Source organism: Artemia sp. Qi Xiang Cuo, chromosome 8 (assembly GCF_049724085.1).
Source record: "Artemia sp. Qi Xiang Cuo chromosome 8, ASM4972408v1, whole genome shotgun sequence".
In the NCBI taxonomy this organism is placed as follows: Eukaryota; Metazoa; Arthropoda; class Branchiopoda; order Anostraca; family Artemiidae; genus Artemia; species Artemia sp. Qi Xiang Cuo.
In genome coordinates this window covers 57576841-57600672 of record NC_142801.1, presented here as the reverse complement: position 1 = coordinate 57600672, position 23832 = coordinate 57576841, and the positions used below count along the sequence as shown (strand labels likewise).

At 34.6% G+C, this 23832-nt stretch overlaps 1 protein-coding gene and 1 non-coding gene across 4 annotated transcripts in view; one reads left to right on the top strand and one right to left on the bottom strand.

The window, feature by feature from the left end:
- LOC148949603 (uncharacterized) overlaps positions 1–23832 on the top strand; it is a 249687-nt gene that overhangs the window by 112097 nt on the left and 113758 nt on the right. The window lies entirely within an intron of this gene.
- Positions 7018–7090, bottom strand: TRNAK-CUU (transfer RNA lysine (anticodon CUU)). Its single transcript has one exon. It is a non-coding gene; the product is annotated as a tRNA-Lys (tRNA).

The window sequence follows — 23832 nt, the reverse complement described above, 5'->3', positions numbered from 1 at the left end:
ATACCACGCTTTTTACGTTAAAAGTTAAAAAAAAATTTAATTCACAAACCTCTGAATCACAAAGGCCGTTTAATTAGAATTGATAGCTCTTTTGAAAGCACTAAAAAAAACTGTAGCGTAAAGAGCGAGGTATAGACTTGGGGGAGAGCCCCCTCATATACGTAATAATTTCTGTTCATTTTAATTTCTAATGTTGATTCTTACTTTCAGTTGAAAAAACTTGTTTTTTTTAATTTAATTTCTGATCTTTTTTAAATAATGCTTGGAAATCCGGCGCCCCCTTCATAGAAATGTCCCTTACCCCAAAGAAACATCCTCCACGGAAAGATTCTCCCGAGTTGCCCCCTCCGCCCGCCCCCCACCAGAAAAATTTTTTCCCTGAAAATGTCTGTATACTTCCCAATAACCAATACAATATGTAAGCAATGGGCCAAGTGCATAACTTGCAGCCCTTCCCCTGGGAACTGTGGGAGATTAAGTCATCGTAAAAGACATATTTATTAGATTTTCGAATATGCTGAACAAAATGGCTATTTCAAAATTTTAATTGGGTGACTTTGAGAGAAAATGAGCGTGGGAGGGGGCCTAGTTGCCCTCCATTTTTTGGGTCACTTAAAAAGGGCACTAGAACTTTTAATTTCCGTTCCAGTGAGCCCTCCTACGATATTCTAGGACCACTGGGTCAATACGATTACCCCTGGGGAAAATAAAAAAAAAATAAACACGCACCCGTGATCTTTCTTCTGGCAAAAAATGCAAAATTCCACATTTTTGTAGATAGGAGCTTGAAACCTCAACAGTAGGGTTCTCTGATACGTTGAATATGATGGTGTGATTTTCATTAAGGTTCTATAACTTTTAGGGGGCCTTTTTTCCTTTTTTCGAAAATCAGCCAAATTTTGTCAGGGGCGTAACTTTTCATGGGTAAGACTAAACTTGATGAAACTTATATATTTGAAATCAGCATTAAAATCTGATTCTTTTGATCTATCTATTGGTACCAAAATTCTGTTTTTTCGAGTTTTGGTTACCATTGAGCCGGGTCACTCCTTACTTACAGTTCGTTACCACGAACTGTTTGATGTATCTAATAAAGAATTTTCAATAAGATCGCTTGCATTTTGGGGGGTGTTTAACTTTTTTTTTAAAAATCAGGCAAATTTTCTCAGATTTTGGTTTTGGGTGGGTAACAATAAACTGAAGGAATTTTATATATTTAGAAGCAGCATATAAAGCCAATACTGCCGGTGTAGCAATTGTCATGAGAATTCCATTTTTAGTTTTGGTGAATATTGGTCCAAGTCAATTTTTAATCCCAGTTTTTTTTTTAATCACAAACTATTGGATAAGATTCTATTGTGACTAATTTTTTTTTTAACCTGTTCATTTTATTTAGTTGAATAGGACACTAAAAAGAAAGAGGGTTAATTTGACAGCTGGATAGTAAGTTTAAATTTAGTTTTTCTGTCGCTATTCTATTTTTTTTTTAATGTTTGAATATATAAGGGATTTAAGTTCGAGGGAGGAAAAATTGTCCTGTTATGAAAGAGGTACATTTTACATGGCCGTAATAAAATCAAAACGTAGTATCTATGCAGGCAGGATGATTTTAAGCATCTCTACTCCTTCTGTACACTATTCTAAGGCGTAGGAAATAGCATAAAGACAAGTCTACATCTGTAATAATCTACGGAAACAATAAATATTTCTGTAATTTTGGTTTGAGTTTGATTTTCTTTTAAGATTAAATGCATAATAATTAAATATATTATTGAATAAATAAATTGATCCCTTTGCTAGGAATCCTTGTCGTTTAAAATTTACTGTTTTTTGTTTTATTTTGCATGCAATGTCAACTCTCTTTTTATTTGAGATTTTTTTCCTAAAAGTATTTAAAAATAAACTTATTCCTACGAAACAAATTTCCTGAAATATATTCCCTGTCACCCAAACACAACTGATGTTTTGGTGTCCCCCCCCCCTCCCACTGAAAAATTTGCTGCCGGCACCCTTGATCCTTTGACCTTTCTCCACCAGTAGATTCATGCTTCAGAATTTAAAAAAGGAATGGATAACCTTTTGGAATCAAATTCTGTCGTTTTCCTCGTGAATTTGATCAAATTGGCGTCTGGGCGGCTCATTAAGGCTTTACTTTTTTATGCCATTGAAAATAGCTCAGAACAAATTGCTTCAAAAAAAAAGTACTGAGCAATTTTTTTTTTAAATAGTAACTGCAGGAGAAATAATTATAAATGACGTTAATAAAATAGTTACAATATTTACTAATTACACTAAGGTACACAATTGGGAGGGGAGTAATTTTCTCCCTAGATTTGTTTGCTTCTCCTTTAGTTTTTGAAAAATAACCTTTATTTGTATTTTCATTGAAAAAAAAATAATTGAAAAAACAAAATTACGCTTCATAGGTTTCGAAAAATATATTTTGTTTCCCCTCCTTTTTTATGACTTGGCTAATGTTTCTAAATAGCATTGTCGTTAGTCATTTTACATGACGATGATAACATTAAAGTTTGACTAATTAGGGATATATACTTTCCCCTTTGACTTTCCCCTTTGCTCTCTGTAAATACTCTATGACTGGAAATTAGGTCTCACTTGTTGCCTCATTTCTCAACTACAAGGCTCCCTAAGGTCTACTCATTTGTTCCTGTGGAGATTGTCTATCCTTTCTTTTTACCTGCCATACAAGTCCTTAGAGATTTTCCCTTGTTTTTCACAAGGACTAAGTACCCATGACGGACCATTTGTTATTTCATGAGTTCCAGTTCAAGAAACTTCGCTCAAAATTGTGTTTATGTTTCTTCTGGGGGTTTATAAGTTGAGGAGCTAGAAAAATTATTTCAGAAAGAATGGATTAGCGCCTTTTTAAAATATAAAGTAAAACTAATAATTACAATAATTTATTCTTATTATTGATTTGTTACCCATTAAGGAAACAAAATATAAAATATGGAATCCACTTCAACACGACATTGGAAGATCTCACTAGTCGAAGAATGATCACATTAGTCACATCAATTCTTAATTTAATAATCCTTCTTTTAATCAACTGGGAAGGGATACCTAATATGGCACTCCTTGGATATATATATATATATATATATATATATATATATATATATATATATATATATATATATATATATATATATATATATATATATATATATATACTACTAACAACTCACCGCAGCACCAAGCCACCTGAGGCCAACACAGCTACGCACGCTCCTCCTCCATCCCAATCTACTCAAAGCCTCCATTTGTACACCCGCCCACGAAGTTCCCAGTTCCTTTATATCTGTCTTTGTGACGTCCTCCCACCCCAGACGGGGACGACCTGCTTTCCGTTTAGCCCTAGATGGTTGGCCGAAAAGAACAATCTTCGGCAATCTGTCATCCTTCATCCGCATAACGTACCCTAGCCACCTCAACCTTTCTTTCATTATAGCCCTAGAAAGCAGTATTGAACCACATTTTTCGTATAGCCTGTTGTTTGAAATCACTCAGCTGGGTACCCAGAACAATCCTTAAGCAAATTTCTCTGGAAAACATCTAGCAAATCTTCATCCGCTTTTCGGAGCGTCCATGCTTCAGAGCCATATTTGACTACTGTCATCACTGTAGCTTCTAATATTCTAATCTTGGTTTGCAGACTTATCTTCCTATTCTTCCACAGTTTTTTTAACTGTGAAAAAACACCCTGAGCCTTGGCTATTCTATTTTTAACATCGTCACTGCTCCCACCACCTTTACTAATAATACTACCAAGGTAAGTGAAGCTGCCCACCTGATCAATCTTTTCATTACCCAACGTCACCTTTTCATCTTCGCTTATTCCTAGCCTTAGTGACTTAGTCTTATTAACATTAATTTTCAAACCAATTCTAGCACCCTTAACTCGCAAAACATCTAAAACTTCATTCATTCTGCTCACACTTTCATCTAGGATGCTTAAATTATCAGCATAATCCAAGTCCAGGAGACTTTTTCCTCCCCATTTGATTCCGTGGTCTCCCATTGCCCTTCCTGTGCTCCTTAAAACAAAGTCCATCAAAATAATCCATATAAAGGGGGATAGAACACAACCCTGCTTAACTCCTGATTTAATACGAAACCGGCTACTAACCTCATTTCCTACCTTAACAGCAGCAGTGTTATTTTCGTATATAGCACAAATCTCTTGAATGTATTTGTCAGGTATCCCATACACGTATAAAACCTTCGCTAAAGCTACTTTACCGACAGGGTTAAAAGTTTGTTCCTGACCTATAAAAATGTGGATAAAAGGTCTTTAAACAATAAGGCCCAACTCAGCAGTTAACCTAACGAATGAAATCATGTCTGACATACTCTCTGCTTATTATAAAATCACACTATTCTTCTCTTAAAACTTTTTCTTCGGCATCTCTCAGTCTAAAAAGTATCATATTACTAAGTAATTTGCTACCTACAGAGACCAGACTAATGCCTTGATAATTACCACATTCACTTTTATCACCTTTCTTATAAAGTGGCTTAATTAAGGTTTTCAAATCATTAGGTACTTTCCCTTTTTCAAAAATCATATTCATAATCTTCAATAACTTATTTGCAACCTCAGAGCCACCATATCTAAGAAACTCATTTACCACCCTATCAGAACCTGGAGCCTTATTATTCTTTAATCCTTTTAGTACTGTTGCTAATTCCTCCTCACAAAACAAATCTTCCTTCACACCCAAGGTATCACAAACTTTTTCATTTTCCTCTATATTTTTTCCTGCAACTCTATCTCGGTATCAAGTTCTCAAAATGTTCGGCCCGTCTCGCTTTAGTTTTTTCCTTATCGCTAATTGCGACCCCATTCCTATCTTTAACTGCGACAAGTCCGGATAGACTACTCCCTCTCAATTTGTTAACGTGCCAGTACAATATTTTACTATTATGCCGTCTAGCTACATCTTTCAGGTCCTCGGCAATTTTATCCATGGCCTCCACTTCACACCTCTTTAGTTCATATTTGAATGCTTTCTCCACTTTCTTTACATTTCGTTTGTTTTCATACGATTTATCACTCAGATAATTCTTTTACAAGTTTTTTCTTTTCTATCAAACATAGAGCTTTTTCACTAATATTGTTAGCTGCAGTTCTAGCTTTCTTCACTAATACACCTTCAGCAACTTCACAAATTATTTTAATAAAATTATTCAAAACATCTTCCACATTATCAAATTTTAAACTCTTAAGTTTAATGTTCAACTGTTCCTGGAAAGTTTCTCTCAAATTCTCATCCTGGAGTCTACCAACATCACAACTTTCTGGGAGGTAGTTACCCTTCCGATATTTCAGCTTTAAATTAACCCTTGACACTAATAGATGGTGATCTTTACTTTTAACATTAATAACAACACTCCTATATACCCTAGTATCTTGTATTGATCCTACCAGCCTTCGATTGACAATAACGTAATCAATAACGTTAGCTGTCTTACCATTACGTGAGTAACATGTTAAGTTATGAGCCATTCTATAACCAAACACCGTATTTGTTATACCCTCATTGTTATACCTACAAAATTGCAAAAGTCTGTATCCATTACTGTTTTCTTTTCCTACACCAAAATTACCTAGGCTGGGATACCATCTATCCCTATTTCTACCAACCTGGGCTTTAAAATCTCCCAGTAATAACATCATATTTCTACCTGGGACCCTGTCTATTTGCTCTTGTAACTGTAAGTAAAGTTCATCTGAGTCACTAGTATCTCCGTCAGTCGGCTCTACAGGGGCGTATACTACTATAACTGATACCCTGAACTTTTTAGTCATAAAATGAGCAATTAGTATTCTATTATTAATACCTTCCCAGCCTAAACAAGACTTAGTAGCTTCCTTATTCATCATGCGCCCTATTCCCTGTCTATGTACCCCATCCTTTCTACTTAAGTAAACAAATTCTATATCACCTAATTTCATACTTCCTACCCCTGGGATATGAGTTTCTGAAATTCCTAATAAATGCAATTCGAATGGTCTCAATTCGTCAGTCAGAATGTCGATATGATAGTCATTTTTTAACGTCGTAACATTCCGAGTTCTAATTTTCATGTTCTTTAAATCACTGAAATAATTTTGGCCTCAGGAAAAGCAATGATTCCAGATAGCAGTGCAGGACGGGGATCACATATCTTCTCAAGTATACACCGAACTGTTTATGCCGGCTTAGAACCGGACAGCAAGAAATCCCTGTGACCTCCATGAATAGAGGTTTTGAGCAACGCTTGACCCATCCCTTTCACAATATAGTTTTCAGCCCTCAGCGATACTCTATTATCAATAAGAGTCAAAGTTCTGTACGAACAGTCTCAAGCCTGTTACCTCCGACTCATTATATATTCATTCCTATAAACTTTATACTAATAAGGAGAAGGCAGCCCTTAATAGATAAATTAGCTAGGAAGAGGTTTTTCAGCCCAAAGACGCCCATTAAAACATACCAAGCCCAGAAGAATTGTCCATTATTCATAATCCCGTGCGAATGCTGTGTCGTTTACTAGCCTATTTCCTCGAGGGGCGCCACTCCTCAAGTGGGAATAGAGTTGACCGCAAGGTCCCCAGTCTTGCAGGTACCCCGAAAAGGTCGAGGCAGCCCTTTGCAGAGGCCTTTGTCCATAGATCTGGATCTTACAACCTGTCACAGTTGTCCTCCTATAGAGGATCCTCCCGCGATGGTGTTCTGCATCACCATGCAATTTAACCCATTACTGGGAGAAGGTTTGCAACTCATGGGACTTTTGTGGGCCCTTTTGAGTGTATATTTGAGGGGCCTCCTTTCTCTTCCGCCTGTATTAATGACTCCGGGCGAGGGTGCCCCAGATTCTATTATGGACCCCCAGGGACAAGGGCCCCCCTTGGTCCGTTCCTCCTCGGGAACTAGCCGACATATATTATGAGCATTCCACCTATCGGCACTCGGGGACACACTAAAAGGCCTGGGGGAGGCCAGTAAAATACGCCCAACGTGGGGCTCGAACCCACGATCCTGAGATTAAGAGTTTCATGCTCTACCAACAGAGCTAGCCGGGCTTCAAAGATTTAAAGGGCTTTAGCTAATTTAAGGATTCCATATATATATACACTGTCATTCATAGGTAAAATTCTATTTTAGCTACTTTTGGCTATCCTGGAAAAGGTTCAGGCTACAAAAACCAAAGTTCCAGGGACGGGTCAACAGTCCAAGGCATGTCCAGGGAAAGCACCCCGTAGTACCCGCCTCAACTCTCGCTCCCTTTTATTATGTCCCCATTTATTTTGATTTGGACTAGTTTAAGTAGTCCTATCCCTTTTATATTTATGTTACAGCTTAAATCGCTTACATTTATATCGATTTAAACTAGTCTTAGTAGTCCTTGTCCCTTTGATATTTATTTTACAGATCAAATTTTGGTATTTGGCATTACTTTTAACTTTCCACTTCATTTTTATTTATTATATTATCTTCTCTTATACTTTTTCACATTTATTTCGAAAATGAATTACAAACAATTACCAAATCATTCGTTGAAGAAGATTTATTCTAGCTAAGATCCTTTGAAATAGTGGTACCAATTCAAGAAAATGCAGCAGAGAGGGCAAGGAATTTGAATTCAATTTCTTTTAATGAGGATACAAAAAATATATTTTTTATAAATCAGGGTAGGGGGGCATCTTTTTTTTTTATTCTATTATTTTTTATTATTATTCTTACATAGGGTGTGTTCCAGAACTCAATTATCATTAATGAATTTTTTCGTTCCAAAACAAAAAATAACACAAAATTATAAACGGTTTGTATTAGTATAAGTGAGGAGTGGACTACAATGTCAGCCCCTTTGATATGTCATGATCATTTTAAGGGCATTTTAGCCTCCTAACTTAGAGAATGGAAAAGTAACCCTTTCTACCTACAGAATGGTAAGTAACTCTTGTTACTTACCATTTTAGGCTGAAAGTAGTGACAAATAAGGATCATTTAAAGACCAACACCGATTAGCAGATATTGATACTTTTAAATGATATTTTGGTACAATCGGTTAAATTCAATTAAGGTAAGGTAAAATTGTAGTGAAATCGTGGATAATAGTTAATAGAATCAATATTTTAGTAACAGATCAAGAAATTTGATTGAACGTCTCCCTCCCTTCTTTCGTGATGCTCTGGATTATAGACTTATGATCTCAGTCTTGTCTTATCATAGTAGTTATATCAAAAACTTCTTAGTAATTTTTTTCTATGGATTGTTTATTTAAATCTTCAATATACAATGACCTAAATTATAATACATTTGATATGACACAGATTAAACATTTAAAATTTTTAAACATATTTTAACTCCGATACTTCGGATAAAACAACTAAAACATGTTTTAGAATATGCAGGATATTTATCGTCGTTCTCTTCCCCACCAGACGAGTGAAAAAGTTACTTAAACATATTTTAACTCCGATACTTTAGATTAAACAACTAAAACATATTTATATTATTTACATATTTATATACATAAAAAGTTATTTAAACATATTTTCACTCCGATACTTCGGATTAAACAACTAAAACATATTTTAGAATATACAAGATATTTATCGTCGTTCTCTTCTCCATCAGGCGAGTGAAATAAGTTACTTAAACATATTTTAAAAATATTTTAACTCTAATATTTCGAATTAAACAACTAAAACATTTTTTTAGAATCTGCAGGATATTTATCGTCGTTCTCTATATATGTATGTTCTCTCTATGTATATATATATTATACATATATATATATATATATATATATATATATATATATATATATATATATATATATATATATATATATATATATATATATATATATATATATATATATATATATATATATATATATATATATATATATATATATATATATATATATATATATATATATATATATATATATATATATATATATATATATATATTATATTATTGATTTGAATTTTAATTGGATGTGTTTGGGGAAATGGTGGGTGCGAGAGGAGTGTTAGTTATCCTCCAATCACGTTCGACTTTTAAAAAGGGCACAAACCCTTCTAATTTCAAATCGAATGAGCCCTTTTTGAAGTTTCCACAACACCAGTATCTATAAAAACCTTATATGCCCCCAGGGAATAACTTATAACCCTTGCCTCGTGGGCTCTGAGGGGGTTATCATTCCCAAAGACCTAATTTCTAAAAATTTTAACCACGTTGAACAAAATGGGTATCTAAAATTTTTGATTGGATGTGTCTGGGGAAAAGGTGGGCGTGAGAGGAGGGCTAGTTGCCCTCAAATCACTTTCGACTATTAAAAAGGGCACTAGCCCTTTGAATTTCCAGTCAAATGAGCCCTTTTTCAAGTTGCTACGACAAAGCTTTCAATAAAAACCTTATATGCCCCCAGGGCATAACTTACAACGCTTTCCCTGAGGGCTGTGGGGGAGTGTTCTCCTCAAAAACATAATTTCTATCTGGAAATCAACTACGTTGTACAAAATGGCTATCTCAAAATTTTGATTGGATGTGTTTTGGGAAATGGTGGGCGTGGAAGGGGTATTAGTTGCCTTCCAATCACTTTCGACTATTAAAAAGGGCACTAGTCATTCCAATGTACAACTGATTGTATTCTTTTCAAATCTTTTATAACAGCGCTTTTCGTGCAAATATCCTTAGTCTAAAGGAAAAAAAATAATAATAAATAATACATTGAACCAACGTTGTTATAAATATGGGCAATACTATCGTGCAGCCTATGATATTGTTAACAGATTGTTCTGGGTACCCAACTAGCTAATCGTGTCTCGACCAGTAAGCCGTACGAAAAATCTGGTCCAATCCCGCTTTCTAGGGCTATGGTGAGAGAAAGGATGAGATGGCTAGAACACGTTCTCCGGATGAAGGGTGACAGATTGCCTACGATTGTTCTCGTCGGCCAACCATCTAGGGTCAAACAAAAAGCGGGTCGTCTCCGAAAGGGTTGGGAGGATGTCGTAAGGAAAGGTTTAAGGGAAATAGGAGCTTCTTGGGAGGGTTTAAAGAGGGAGGCTTTGAATGGATTATGATGGAGAAGCAGTGTGCGTAGCTGTGTTGGCCTTAGGCGGCTTAGTGCTACAGTGAGCTGTTAATAGTAATAAAAGTATAACTTGGTAACCAAGTCTAAATGGTCGCAGAGGCTTTAATTAAGGGAAATTGAGGGAGGGTAGTGTACTTTTTAGAATCTAAGGGAAGGGGCAAATCTAAGGGGGTGAAAGTACCTAAAAAATGGTATATTTCAAAATTTAGGAGGGGGGGTATATTCTCGGGGGGGGATTCCCCTCACCCAAATTAACGCACCCGTGCCGGTTGACCATCTTTCTCGTAAGACCTGGGAATCGCATCCCCAGCATCTGGGGAAGATGATATGACGAAATGCTGCATCTTTGTTTTTGAAGTTCAGTTTAAGTTTGTTTTTGTCAAATTTACCAGAAGTTTAAAAAGGCGCTTTAAAAAAAGGTGTCAAATGATGAAGAATCATTAATTGACTCTGATTCAGGAATGGTGATTTTGAATTCGGCTAATCTTAATAGTAATTGATTATTGCGAGAAGAAACTGGCTGTAATTTCGAAAAAGAGCCTGAACCCTCTAAAAATACGTACCAGAGCGAAGTAGAAAATACATTGTTAGAGCTATAATGACGGAAAACACCAAAATGGAGAGTTACAGGCCCCTATCTGGAACAGTAAGAAAAAATCCCTTTTTTGCTTGGGAATTACTGACGATTCCAACAGATTCAACAAAGCAGATGATTCAACAAAAAATTCTAATTTTCTGTTATTTTTTTAGGGGGATGATTGTCCCGAATTAGCAGTCATAGAATCTTGGAAGAGAACTAATTACGATGGAAATTGCCATTTCTAGTGGCTTTTTTAATTAACAAAGGTGATATTAAAAAAAAAATGTAATTTTTGACAAAAACTGCACTTTCATATACAAGATAATATAAGATATGTAACTTTTGAAACATTGCTTCTCTTGGGTATGACGCAATATTTGAGTGACGTCGTTGCCAGATTCCCTGAAATTTTGTGATAAACTGGATTTCAGAGTATTCGTTGCCTTGTAAATTACAAAAAAAAAGGTTGACTTTTATCATAACTTGACAGGGGATAAATAATGTTTAAAGTTTAAATAATCCGAGTTCGGAGTGATAGGTCCAATTATTTTGTTCTCCCAAAACGCTGAATCCCAAGAAACAAAAATAACGAAAGTGTAGTTACTTATGAGAAGATCCAAATTCGTTGCAGCACCGCGGCAGAAAAATTACGAAAATAATAACACGATAGCGTCTTGTAAAAATAATATAACGTAAATTATATTAACTACACATCTTTAATTCTTTTAACATCCTTCAATTGTTTAAATTCTCTATATACTGCATATAGGACAATATTTCAGAAATAACTGTTTTTTTATCTGCAACTCATCATGGATACCGAGGATAATATACACCTTGGACTTTTTAAGTGACAAAATTGCAGATTTTTTAAGGAAAAGTTAACGTATGAAGCAAAGAAGAAAAAAATGAAAAAAGTAAAATAAAATAGGTGAGGAAGACGAGGGTAGTGTCAACCAGTGGAAAAAAAACGAAACAAAAATAAGCAGATATTTCGACAAGGACTTCCCCCAAGTTGTCTTCGGTGTTAAAAAAATGAAAATAAATATTTCTAATGTCATGTTTTAACAGAAACTCAGGTTGACTCCTTTAGTTTGTCGCCCAAGCTAGACAAAACTATTTTTCCGCATGTATCTGCAAAACTGGTAAAAACAACTTGTGATAGTTCCCTATACTTAACGAATTCTGTAAAACAAGTGCTTGCTGAAAACTGAGCTTGCTTGAGTTTTTTAAATCTGCAGGCTGCTTAATTAATTGTCTGCTCCTAATCCTGTTTTGTTTTATCGTCAATGTGTTTTCAGTAAAGTGCTATTATTGAGAAATGTCACGATTCGGTTTATTTGAATCAGTGTTGCAGATACATGTTGCACAAACTGGAAGGTATAAAGTTTCTTCGTTTGATAGTTCCCTATACTTGTGATAGTTCCCTATACTTAACGAATTCTGTAAAACAAGTGCTTGCTGAAAACTGAGCTTGCTTGAGTTTTTTAAATCTGCAGGCTGCTTAATTAATTGTCTGCTCCTAATCCTGTTTTGTTTTATCGTCATTGTGTTTTCAGTAAAGTGCTATTATTGAGAAATGTCACGATTCGGTTTATTTGAATCAGTGTTGCAGATACATGTTGCACAAACTGGAAGGTATAAAGTTTCTTCGTTTAAAATTTCCACTTTGCTCTTTACTTCCATTATAATTTTTTTTTTTTAGAATTCAGTAATATTCCTTCCACTACAATAGCTTTTTGTACTTATCTTTGTTAAATTAATTTAAACAGCTTTTCTTGGACCCTTTGCCATTTTTCTGAGGATTGCCTTATTATAAAGAAAACACCCTTAGTAAACATACATAATTGGATAAAATACTAGAAAAAAAGTAACAAAAACAGAGAGAACTTTAAAAATCTCTATGAATTGATTATATACGAATGAATAAACCAATTCTTAGTCTTTTTAAGCAAGAGATACATAGAAAAAACCCTGATAATAGCGAGAGCTAGAATTAAAGAGAGAATGGACTAAAATATGATAGTATAATAAAGCAATAAATATAAAATAAAGCAAATGATAACAGTCGGAAAAAGGGTCAACCAAGGTATAACAATTGAAAATTTGGACTGTATGGCTCATTTCCAAGCAGGAATTAGACAATATGATATGGAGGGGAAACTTTCGCAACTAGAAATCCCCATAAAGAAGACATTTTCTAAAATTTGTTGACAGTTAATTCTAAATTTTATTAGACACAGCAAAGGGACTAATGAAAACAGACCTTTCCGAAATTGTTCTCGCAACAAGTAACAGACCACTAATTCCAAGGTCATTTCCAGCGAAATAAGTCTTTCACTAATCTGAGAAAGGCAGGGGAACGAGACTATGAATATATTTAAATGCGGAAGCTGGTTAACAAATAAAGATTCCTGGGAGATATAATGAACAAAAAAGAAAATAAGGTATAAGCCTAGAATTGGGCCATTGAGAAGGAGCCACCTTAAGAAAGCAACTCTTACTTCTTAATATTCAGAAAAATTGTATGTTCCAATTTTGAAATTCTAGTGATCTTTTTAAATGACCAAGAAGATTGGAAGCTAATTAGCCCCCCTTCCGCGCTCATGCTTTCCCCAAAGTCGTCCGATGAACATTTTGAGACAGCTATTTTATTCAGAGTTGTTAAAAGATCCAATAGCTATTCCTTTAGTTATAAAATGCACCCCTGCAGCCATCGGGGAGAGGGCTGTAAGCTATGAAACTTGCCCATTGTTTACGCATAATATTTATTATTGGGAAGTATTCAGACATTTTTTTTGTGGGGGGGGGGGGGATCTTCTGGTGTGGTATTTTTCGCGGGAGAAATATTCCGAGGAGAGGGAAGTTTCCGGGGGGGGGGGGGTTTCCAGAGAAAATTTTACACTGGGGGAATTTGCCAGAATTCCTATACGAAATTCTTTTTATTTGGTTTGCTTCCTCTTTGACGACTCAATTTTACATGTGGAGATGTTCCCGAGGAATTGTCCAGGGGAAATTTTCAGCGGGGTTGGAATTGTCCGGAAGATGTTTTTTTTGGGGTGGGGGGATTATCCACGGGAACTACCACGGATTTCCGGAAATATTGCCAGAATAACGTCATGAATGTTTCAAGAGAATTGATAAACATTTCTTCCGCACTAATTGTCTCAGCATTAAAATTCAGAAGTCCTCACAGGTCAGGAAAAGGAAAACTTTACAATTGACAATATTTCTGACTTTCCAGATTAATATTATTTCCAGATTAATATTATGTTGTCAGAGAAGATGAGGGATTAACGTTCTACTCTTCCACGTTAAAAACTGGGCTTTAATTCCACTAGTTTATTTTTGTAACATAATTTTGGGCACTTATCACATTGTTTTTTATGTAGATGTAGGAACGGGAAACCAAATAAAACCATCATTATTTACATTTTTTTTTTTTTTTTTTTTTTTTTTTTTTTTTTTTGTATTTCTCCGTCTTTATGTTGAAACTGAGGCAGTAAAAAGAACACAAAAGCTGACCGGTTCTTTTTTAAGAAATTCTAAGCCTGTAAAAGGACGGAAAACTAGTAAATTTAAGACAGAGGACGTAACCAGTATAATTTGAATGAAATACCAAATATTGTTTATTGTGTATCGGCCGGTTTGTTTATTTGTTTTGTTTTATTTAGTTTTTTTTATGTTTTTTGTTTTCTTCTTCTTTTTTTTCAAATTTTTTCAATATTCTTTTCTCTTTGTGCATGTTTTTTAATTGAATTATCGTGGTTTTTTTAGTTTTATTTGTTTAAAAACTGGGGCTATTCCAAAAATAGGGGGTGAGTGGCACGTGATGGATCCTAGTTTCAAGGTACTTTGAATTTGTCTGACTCTAGTTACGGTGAGATCATCTCCATGGGTGAGCAACTACTTCAGTTTCAAAATAATCCAATTGATATTCTGTTTAACAAATAATTCAAAAGGTAAGCATAATAAATTTACATCAAATCCCTATTTTTCAGCTGCTAGTAAGTTTATTTCGGATTTAGATGAAGTTTTCAAACGAGGTGGTAATTTTTTCGCGCTTCGTCTAAATGTTCAAGGTCTTTATTCTTTATTTGATGAGTTAAAACAAATAGTACGCAGCAAGGGCCACCCCGATTTTATTGGTCTTCGTGAGACTTTCCTCCATTCCAAAACGAAATCTCTATTGCATCTCCCTAGGTATTTGAGTCATAGTAGGATGGCTAAAGGTGTTCTTGCTGTTTATGTTTCGCAAATATCTTCCGTACTCTGTAAGACATGACCTGTCAAGAAATGAAAAAGGGATTTTCGAATCCATGTTTATTGAGATTAAAGCTCAAACTAAACTTCTGATTGTTGGTAATATATACCGGTCTGCTAGCGGGTGTGTTCCCTCTTTCCTTCAGATTCTTGATGAGGTTTTGGAAGCAATCCATCAATATTCATGTGAACTTATTCTTCCTTGGATTTTCTCTCAGCTATGCTTGCTTATGGTAAATTACCTTTAGCATGTATTCCAGCCTGCATAGCAGATGCCACAGCTTCTTTTCTTGATAACATTTTTTTATTATTGATTTTGGGACAAAATTTTTTATCGACGGGTGATATCTCAGACCATTTACCTGTTTCTTGCGTGTATGATTTTTCTGACTCTTCGCCTAGGAGGCAACAGGGAAATTTGTTTTTCGTCTTTAAAATTTATTAATCAGGAGTTGGCTCTTCTTCATCACGGTTGGTAGGTCATTCGTGGGATATTTCTGAAAATAAAGCTGATGTAGATTCTCTTTTTAATTCTTTTTATAACTCTCTGAAAGAAATTATCTTGTATACTTGCTATGCGTCCCAGTTGAATCCAGGATCTAAAAAAAAAACCTTTGAATCCTTGGATGACTCCTGGACACCTTAAAAGCTGGAAGAAAAAAACTTTGGAAAGTTTACAGGTCTTCTAAGCCATCTTCGTGCGATTTTCGACTTCAATTTTCAAAGTTTATAGAAGAATTTACAATTCGCTTTGCTGGAGGGCCAAATCGTCATTTTACTATAGTAAATTCTCTGCATGCGGTAAAGACATTTGGAAAACATGGCAAGTAATCAATTCTTTTATCTTCTCGGCCCCTTTCTGTCCCTTCAAGTGTTTTGATTGATGGTAAAATCGTAAAGGGTGAGCTGAAAGTGCAAGACACACTTACTTCTTACTTTGCTAATATTGGAAAACTACAGCCTCTTCTGTAAGTCCTTCTTCTCTAAATGATATTAGGTCTTATTTTGGACCTTCTTGTGCTAAATCAGTGGCTTTGGAGCCTACCTATGAAGTTGAAGTAGCCAGAATTGTCAATTGTTTAAAGGGTTCTTTATCTTTTGGCCCAGACCGTATTTCTACCAAAGTTGCCAAGTTCATTCTTCCTGTCACCGTTTCTGCTCTCACGAGTCTTGTCAATATGTCTTTTGAAAATGATGTCTTCCCAAGTGCTTTAAAGCGTGCACGTTTTATTATTCATTGTAAAGGTGGATTACGGAGTGACCCTACTAGTTATCGTCCTATATCTCTCTTATCAGTGTTTAGTAAATTTTTTGAAAAAGCCATGCTTTCTGGACTTCTTCATTTCCTTAATTCTGAACATTTTTTTTCATTATTCCCAGTTTGGTTTTAGGGCAAAGCACTCAGCTGAGCATGCATGTGCGTATCTCTTGAATTATTTACATGCATCTCTTGACTCTGGTCAAAGGTCTTTTTCTTGATATGCGAAAAGCATTTGATTCAATGCACACAAGATTCTTCTTTGAAAACCATCCCATATTGGAATACGAGGGAGTACCTATTCTTGTTTTCTATCATGTTTATCTGGTCGAGTTATCTCGGTCGATCCTCTCTTTTTCAACCTGTCCGAAATAGAGTTTGGTGTTCCACAAGGATCTGTAATTGGGCCGATGCTCTTTTTAATTTATGTTGATGACCTCATAAATGCGGTTAAAAATCCAAAACTTACCACTTCCTGTCATCTTTGTCAAGCTGCATCTGTCACTAATTGTGATTAAATGAAAAAACACAATTTTTTTTTAACTGAAAGTAAGGAGCAACATTAAAACTTAAAATGAACAGAAATGATTCCGTATAGGAAAGGGGCTGTCCCCTCCTCATCTCCTTGCTCTTTACGCTAAAGTTTTTATTGCTTTAAAAAATAGCGTTGTGAGAAAGAGTCTAATTTTAGCGTAAAGAGCAAGGTGTTGAGGAGGGGACAGCCCCTTTCATAAAAGGAATAATTTCTGTTCGGTTTAAGTTTTAATGTTGCTCCTTACTTTCAGTTAAAAAAAACTTGTTTTTTTTTTATTTAATTTTTGAACGTTCTTGAATTAATGGAGGTTTTGATTTCGGCTCACCGTACATGAATAATTAAAAAAAAACTGCATATGAATTTTACTTTTATTTGGTTAAATGGCTTTCTCGAAAGTTGTTTAATTTTATTCACGAACATTTTTATTAGTAACAAATATACGTAACATACGAATTAACTTACGTAACGAACTTCTATATTCATACATTTCTATTACGTATATTAGAAGGTTCGCCCCCTAGTCAGTACGTCGCTCTTTACGCTAAAGTTGGAATTTTGTTCCAATTCTTTAAGAGTGACCCCTTAATCACAAAGGCCATTTAATTAGAATAAATAGCTCTTATTAAAGTACTAAAAAGCTTTAGCTTAAAGAGCGAGTTATTGACTAGGGCGCGAACCCACTCATATAATTAATAATTTCTGTTCGTTTTAAGTTTTGATGTTGCTCCTTACTTTCAGTTGAAAAACTTATCTATTTTTTTAATTAATTTCTGATCGTTTTTCTAAATAGTGCTGGGAAATCTGGCGCCCCTTCATAGCAATCTCCCTTCCCCCATTAAAACTTCCTTCGTGGAAAGATCTTCCCACATAATCCCCGACCCCTCCCACCCCCACTACCATAAAAATCCCCCTTGAAAACGTCTGTATACTTCCCGATAACCAATAATACATGTAAACATTGGGTAAAGTTCATAACTTTCAGCCCTCTCCCCGGGGACTTTGGAGAATTAAGTCATCCTAAAAGACATATCTATTATATTTTTGACCATGTTGAACAAAATGGCTATCTCAAAATTTTGATCGGGTTACTTTGGGAAAAAATGAGCGTGGGAGGGGGCCTAGTTTCCCTCCATTTTTTGGTAACTTAAAAAGGGCACTAGAACTTTTAATTTCCGTTCGAATGAGCCCTCCCCGATATTCTAGGACCACTGGGTCGATATGATCACCCTTGGGGGAAAAAACAAATAAACACGCATCCGTGATCTGTCTTCTGGGAAAAAATACAAATTCCACATTTTTGCAGAAAGAAACTTGAAACCTCTACACTAGGGTTCCCTGATACGCTGAATCCGATGGTGTGATTTTCATTAAGGTTCTATATCTTTTAGAGGGTCTTTCCCCTTTTTTCGAAAATCTGCCAAATTTTCTCTGGCGCATAACTTTTGATGGGTAGGACTAAACTTGATGAAACTTATATATTTGAAATCAGTATTAAAATCTAATTCTTTTGATCTATCTATTGATATCAAAATTCCGTTTTTTATAATTTCAGTTACTATTGGGCCGGGTCGCCCCTTACTTACAGTTCGTTACCACGAACTGTTTGACAAGAGTTCGTCCTTCTCCGATACACTTACAGCTTTTGCCTATGATAGTACTCTTGGCATAGCCGGTAGAACTAAGTCCAATCTCCGTTCAAACATGATTGCCGTTTTTGTAAGAGTTACTCAGTGGTTTGATGCTAATTATCTTGCCTTGAATTTTGGAAAGTCATGTTTTCTCATTTTTTCAAGAGTTTCAAGGGCTTGCTTTGGTTTAAATGAAATACATGTATCGAGGGTTCCTCTGTAGAGATGAGAGAAGGAGAGATGAAAATCTCTTCTTCAAGCCTCATATTGACCTCATTAAAATGAAAGTCTCCAGAAGTCCTGGAATCCTTAAAAAATTGAAAAACATTTTTCCAGGGTCATTTCCTAGACTCCTATTCTACATCCTAGTTCAGCCTTTGACACTGTTCTATTATTTAGATGTCAACCTCTCCCTCGTCACTGAAGCCACTTTCAAAACTATATGATAAAGCAAGGACTCTTATACAAGACACTAACCGTTCCCTACTTAAACCCTTGCTTGACTTGAAATCTCTTTATTTTCTGTTTTGTGCTTCTTTCAATTTTTTGAGGTTACACGGCCAGATTCCTGCTGCCCTATGTAGTAGTATATCTTTTATTTATGAGCAATCGACTTATTATTTTCACACTTCCATTAATGTACAGCAACATTATAATCCATCAATACGGTCTGACTCTAACACTCTGACAGCTTGTAACATGATTTGGAACACTCTCCCAGAGTCTGCACGGGGCTGTCACTCGTTTGGTATCGTCAAAAGTTTTTTAAATTTTGTTCGTTAATAATTAATTTTTTCCCCGGTTCTCCGATGAGTTGATGTCTCCGAATTGGGTCTGCAATTTATTTGTGTGGGGGGAATCATGTTATACTCCCTTGCCTAGCTTGGATTTTTTTTTTGGGGGGGGGGGTGGGAGGGAATGTTGTTTGGTTTGTTGATATGAGTTTACTATTTAAAAAATGTTTGATGAATATATGTATTATTTTTTCAGTTTTGCTTCTTCCTCGTTTTTTCCTGGCCATAGAGCCTTACGGGGGAGACTATGTTGAAGTATTTTTTATTTTTGTGTGTAATTTACCATGGATCTTGGTATTCACTGGTATATTTCTTGTTTCTTTTTTCCCTAAATTTCAATTTAATTCAATTTAATGTCTATTGAGCTTGGATGATGGAGCATAAACCCTTTGCATAGTATTTTTTTTTTTTTTACTATTTTTGTATCATATGTACATATACGGGTCATTTCCAGTGCACTGTTTACCCTGCACTTTTTTCTCTTTTCTTCTAGCCTTTCAGTTTTAAGTTTTTGGTCTTCTTTATTTATTTTATCTGATTTTTATGTTTTATATTGGCGGTTGATGTGTTCAATCTCTAAGTTAGTTACCCCAATGTTCACGAGCTTTGCTCTCTTTTGGGATGTATGAACATTTTATTGTTATATTGTATTTAGTTGAGTCAATAAATATATCAAAGTCACATGTTTATGGTAAAATATCCGTTTTTCTGTATTACATCTTATAGTTTATATTGAACTGCATTACCTCGGTTTTTAATTGTATTGTTTTGTTTTATGGCCCATTTGGACTAGTTTTTTTCTCATAAATCTGCCTATCCAACTTAATTTTTTGCTTCACAAATTTCTAATGTATTATGTCTTTTTCTGTCATCTCTATCTCTTCTATCCTTCTTCTATTTTTTACCTATCTCTGTCTATCTCTTCCATTCTTCCATCTATCTTTCTATATCTCTCCCATCAAATATCCTATTCTTCTATCTAGAGAAAGATATATTCTCTATCCTTCTCTATCTCTATCGTAAGACTCCAAAAATAATAATAATATTTCCCGTTGATGCTGGAGAAACTAAAATAATTTTTATTCACTGGTAATGAGAAAATAATCCCTTTTAAATGGATTTTTACATCCCTGCTTCTAATCATCGACATTGACTCTGCTTCTTCCGTAACTAATTAATGAAACCTAACCGGCAATATAATCATAACAAAAAATAACTAGAAGAAGGGGCTAAGGCCCTTTCCTAGGCCCTAGTCAATAAAGATATGTAAATGCAACAGGTTGAAAAATGGAAGATAATTCAAGATATATATATATATATATAATATATATATATATATATATATATATATATATATATATATATATATATATATATATATATATATATATATATATATATATATATATATATATATATATATATATATATATATATATATATATATATATATATATATATATAAATATATATATAAATATATATATATATATATATATATATATATATATATATATATATATATATATATATATATATATATATATATATATATATATATATATCAGAGTAGTTACTTTTATCCCTGACCGATTTGTTTTTGCTAACGGAATAACCAAAGCCTGAACTGGTTTTTTTTGGGTTCTCATACTGAAGTAGTAGCCTCACTTTTGTAATTAGTGACTTCAAAAGTCTTAAATATCCTTTTGGATAAGGAATTAATAACCATTTAGAATATGTGCACTTACCCTATCTTCCTTTTGGTTCAATCTATTGTTGAATTCGCCTTGTAAACAACAAGGTTAGAAACCCCTGGATAAAAATATTCTAATATTGAAAACGATTGTGAAAAATACGATACAAGCGGTATTACGGTTGTTAGCCAATATTTGTGATTAGTGGAGTAAAAAACCCTTCAGGACCATGTTTGGTGGAAATCAAGCGCCATAAGCGAAATATCTAGTTACCGTAATTTGATCTTTTGCTTTTATAGGTATGTATAGGTGTTAGAGTCAACAAGCTTAGAGATCTTAAATGATAACTGTGATATAATTCGAAATTAATGTGCGAAATCTGTTCCTAATTTGTTTGGACACATCACATCTAGATTCCAATGTAAGCCAGGGGTTTTTAATCAACAAACTTAAAGAGCCTTTGATTGAAACTAAACTTTATTCATTGAAATACGCAAGCTTTAGGATAACTTCAGGTTTGATTTAGATAATGATGCTGCAATTTTAATGATTTCCGTGATTGAGGTTTAGTAATTTTGAACCATGTCCTGAATAATCATAAATAACCACTCTAGAAAATAATAACATGTCTATTATGTACTTGTACGTAATTTCTATATGTGCTTGTAATGTCTTTATTTCAGTCTTCCGCGTTTTAATATTCACCATGTAATAAAGAGGCCAGAAATTCTTATATAAAATTATGGTGGAAATCGGACAGCGTAGTGTCATGTAGGCAAAATATTGTGCTTTGTTTTACGATGCTCATGATACAGTTTGAGTCCTACACTTAAACTGAATTACTTTTAAAGTTTTAAATGCTAGTCTTTTAAAGACCTCAAATGCCAGTAGAAATCAGCCAATAATTGAAAAAAACGCACATATTTATTTCTAGTTTAATACCATTTTTTGATCGCTTAAGACTAACCCCTGAACGATCTATTCACGATCCCGAGTAGGAGGCGGATCGTATCTATAACGTATCGATCCCGAGTAGGAGGGTCAGGCCTTAAGCACTTATTAGGACTGTGTGCATGTTACTGGTATGGTACTTTTTGACCTGTACTATCTGATTGATATTATTACTTCCGAAGGCTAAGTTTATTTTTAGCGTTTCTTTAGACCCATTTACAACAAAATTTTGTTAATAACGAGACTTAGCTAACACTAATTTGATCCAATTAGAATTATTTCTGGAATCTTACCACCAATCAGAAAATCCTATGAAAAATATGATTGGCTCAAATTAACGCAAGCTAAATCTCTGTATTAGTAAATCTCATCGTGAATGGTGTTTTCGCAGAAGCCAAGTTTTTCACGGTTTTTGGGGTGCAAGTACATGTTTAACAGATGACGTCTACTTCTAGAAGATTGCGAGTTAGATCGCAACATTCTTTGTATAGAAATTAGGACCCAGACATCATGCTCCTTAAACCACCTCTAAGCGATCATGAATCAAAAATATAAAGTAACAGTAAAAGCAAAAGTAATAACGTTGTAGAGAATGGTAGTAGCTCAAATCCGAGGGACTTGATTTGAGTACCTTTGTTAGTTATTTGATAATTTAATATCTTTACTAAAGGGATCCTTGAATAACCACGAGTTAAAAGAGATGGTATATGCTCATTAAATTGATTATTCTAAGGAATGGAAGGGGTTCTGGCCCCGGAACCCTGCTTTTATGTTTACTAAATTTGTGCACAGTACTTGTTCCAGCAAAGCATTACATACCAGTCGTTTTATTAAATTTTTAATTTTTTTTAATAGGCTATTTGCATAACCATGTCTCCTTTCCCTGGGGAGTAAAGATAATTACAGGACTTTATTTTCAATTTTATCCCTGCATTTCTAGTTAATGATTTAAAAATCCTTAAGCGCCAACTTTGATTAAACTCAAAAATCACATACGCAAATTTTGCTTTTTTGTGTCTATTTTTCTGTTGTTTTTGCTGTTTTTCTTTTGCTGCTTTTACTGTTTTTGTTTTAGGTTTTGCTGTTTTTCTTCTTAATGCTGTGCAATCATATATGGTTTTGCTATCGTAGGTTTGCTGTCGTTAGAATACTTCGTATTATATTAGTAATGTAAGCTGTTATATCCTTTTTCATACTCTTCTACTGCCATTAAAATTCTCCAGCTCTAAAGGTGTCGTTTTCTTTTCTTTTTTTCCGGCCGTATATTTATTTGTCAGATCCCAACAATCACATTACAAAAAAACATACGAATCACTAACTGAATCAAACAGTTCGTGGTAACTAACTGCAACAAAGGAGAGAGTTGGCCCAACAGTAACCGAAACTAAAAACAAAAAATCTAAACACAAGATGCATCCAACAGTTGCCTTTCTAAGTAGAAGTGACCCTATAACTACTGAACGAACGCCCTGCTGCCATCTACAATTTATTCTAACTCTGTCAGTACACCAAATATGGGCATAGAGTCATTAGGGGGAACACGTGGTTAATGGGGTCAATGACCTAAATTTCCAAGTGTCAACAACAACAACATCGACCTTGACATTCGCTGAGAGCGTGCACTTACAACAACAACAATATCGACCTTGGAACACCTGTGCTGTCGACCTCAATTCAACTATCGTGAATCAATAATTCCCAGTAGAAACAACACATTAATTCCCCTTTCTTGACAGATCAATCAATCAATGACATCATCAGTCAGACTTTAAAAATTTTCGCCTAGAAACGATTCTCCAGGAATAGATCCAAATCATTAATGTCATTGCCTCGGAAACAACTCTTTTGGTCGAACTCCAAAGAATATTAATAACCAAAGGCCATGGAAACAATTCTCCAAGAAACATCTTAGCGATGAATTGTTATAGCGCGGGAATCAGGTTTCTTATTAATTTGAAATGCATTAGCGCAGAGATGCCAAAAACAAAGTGAACACGCTGTCTTACTTTT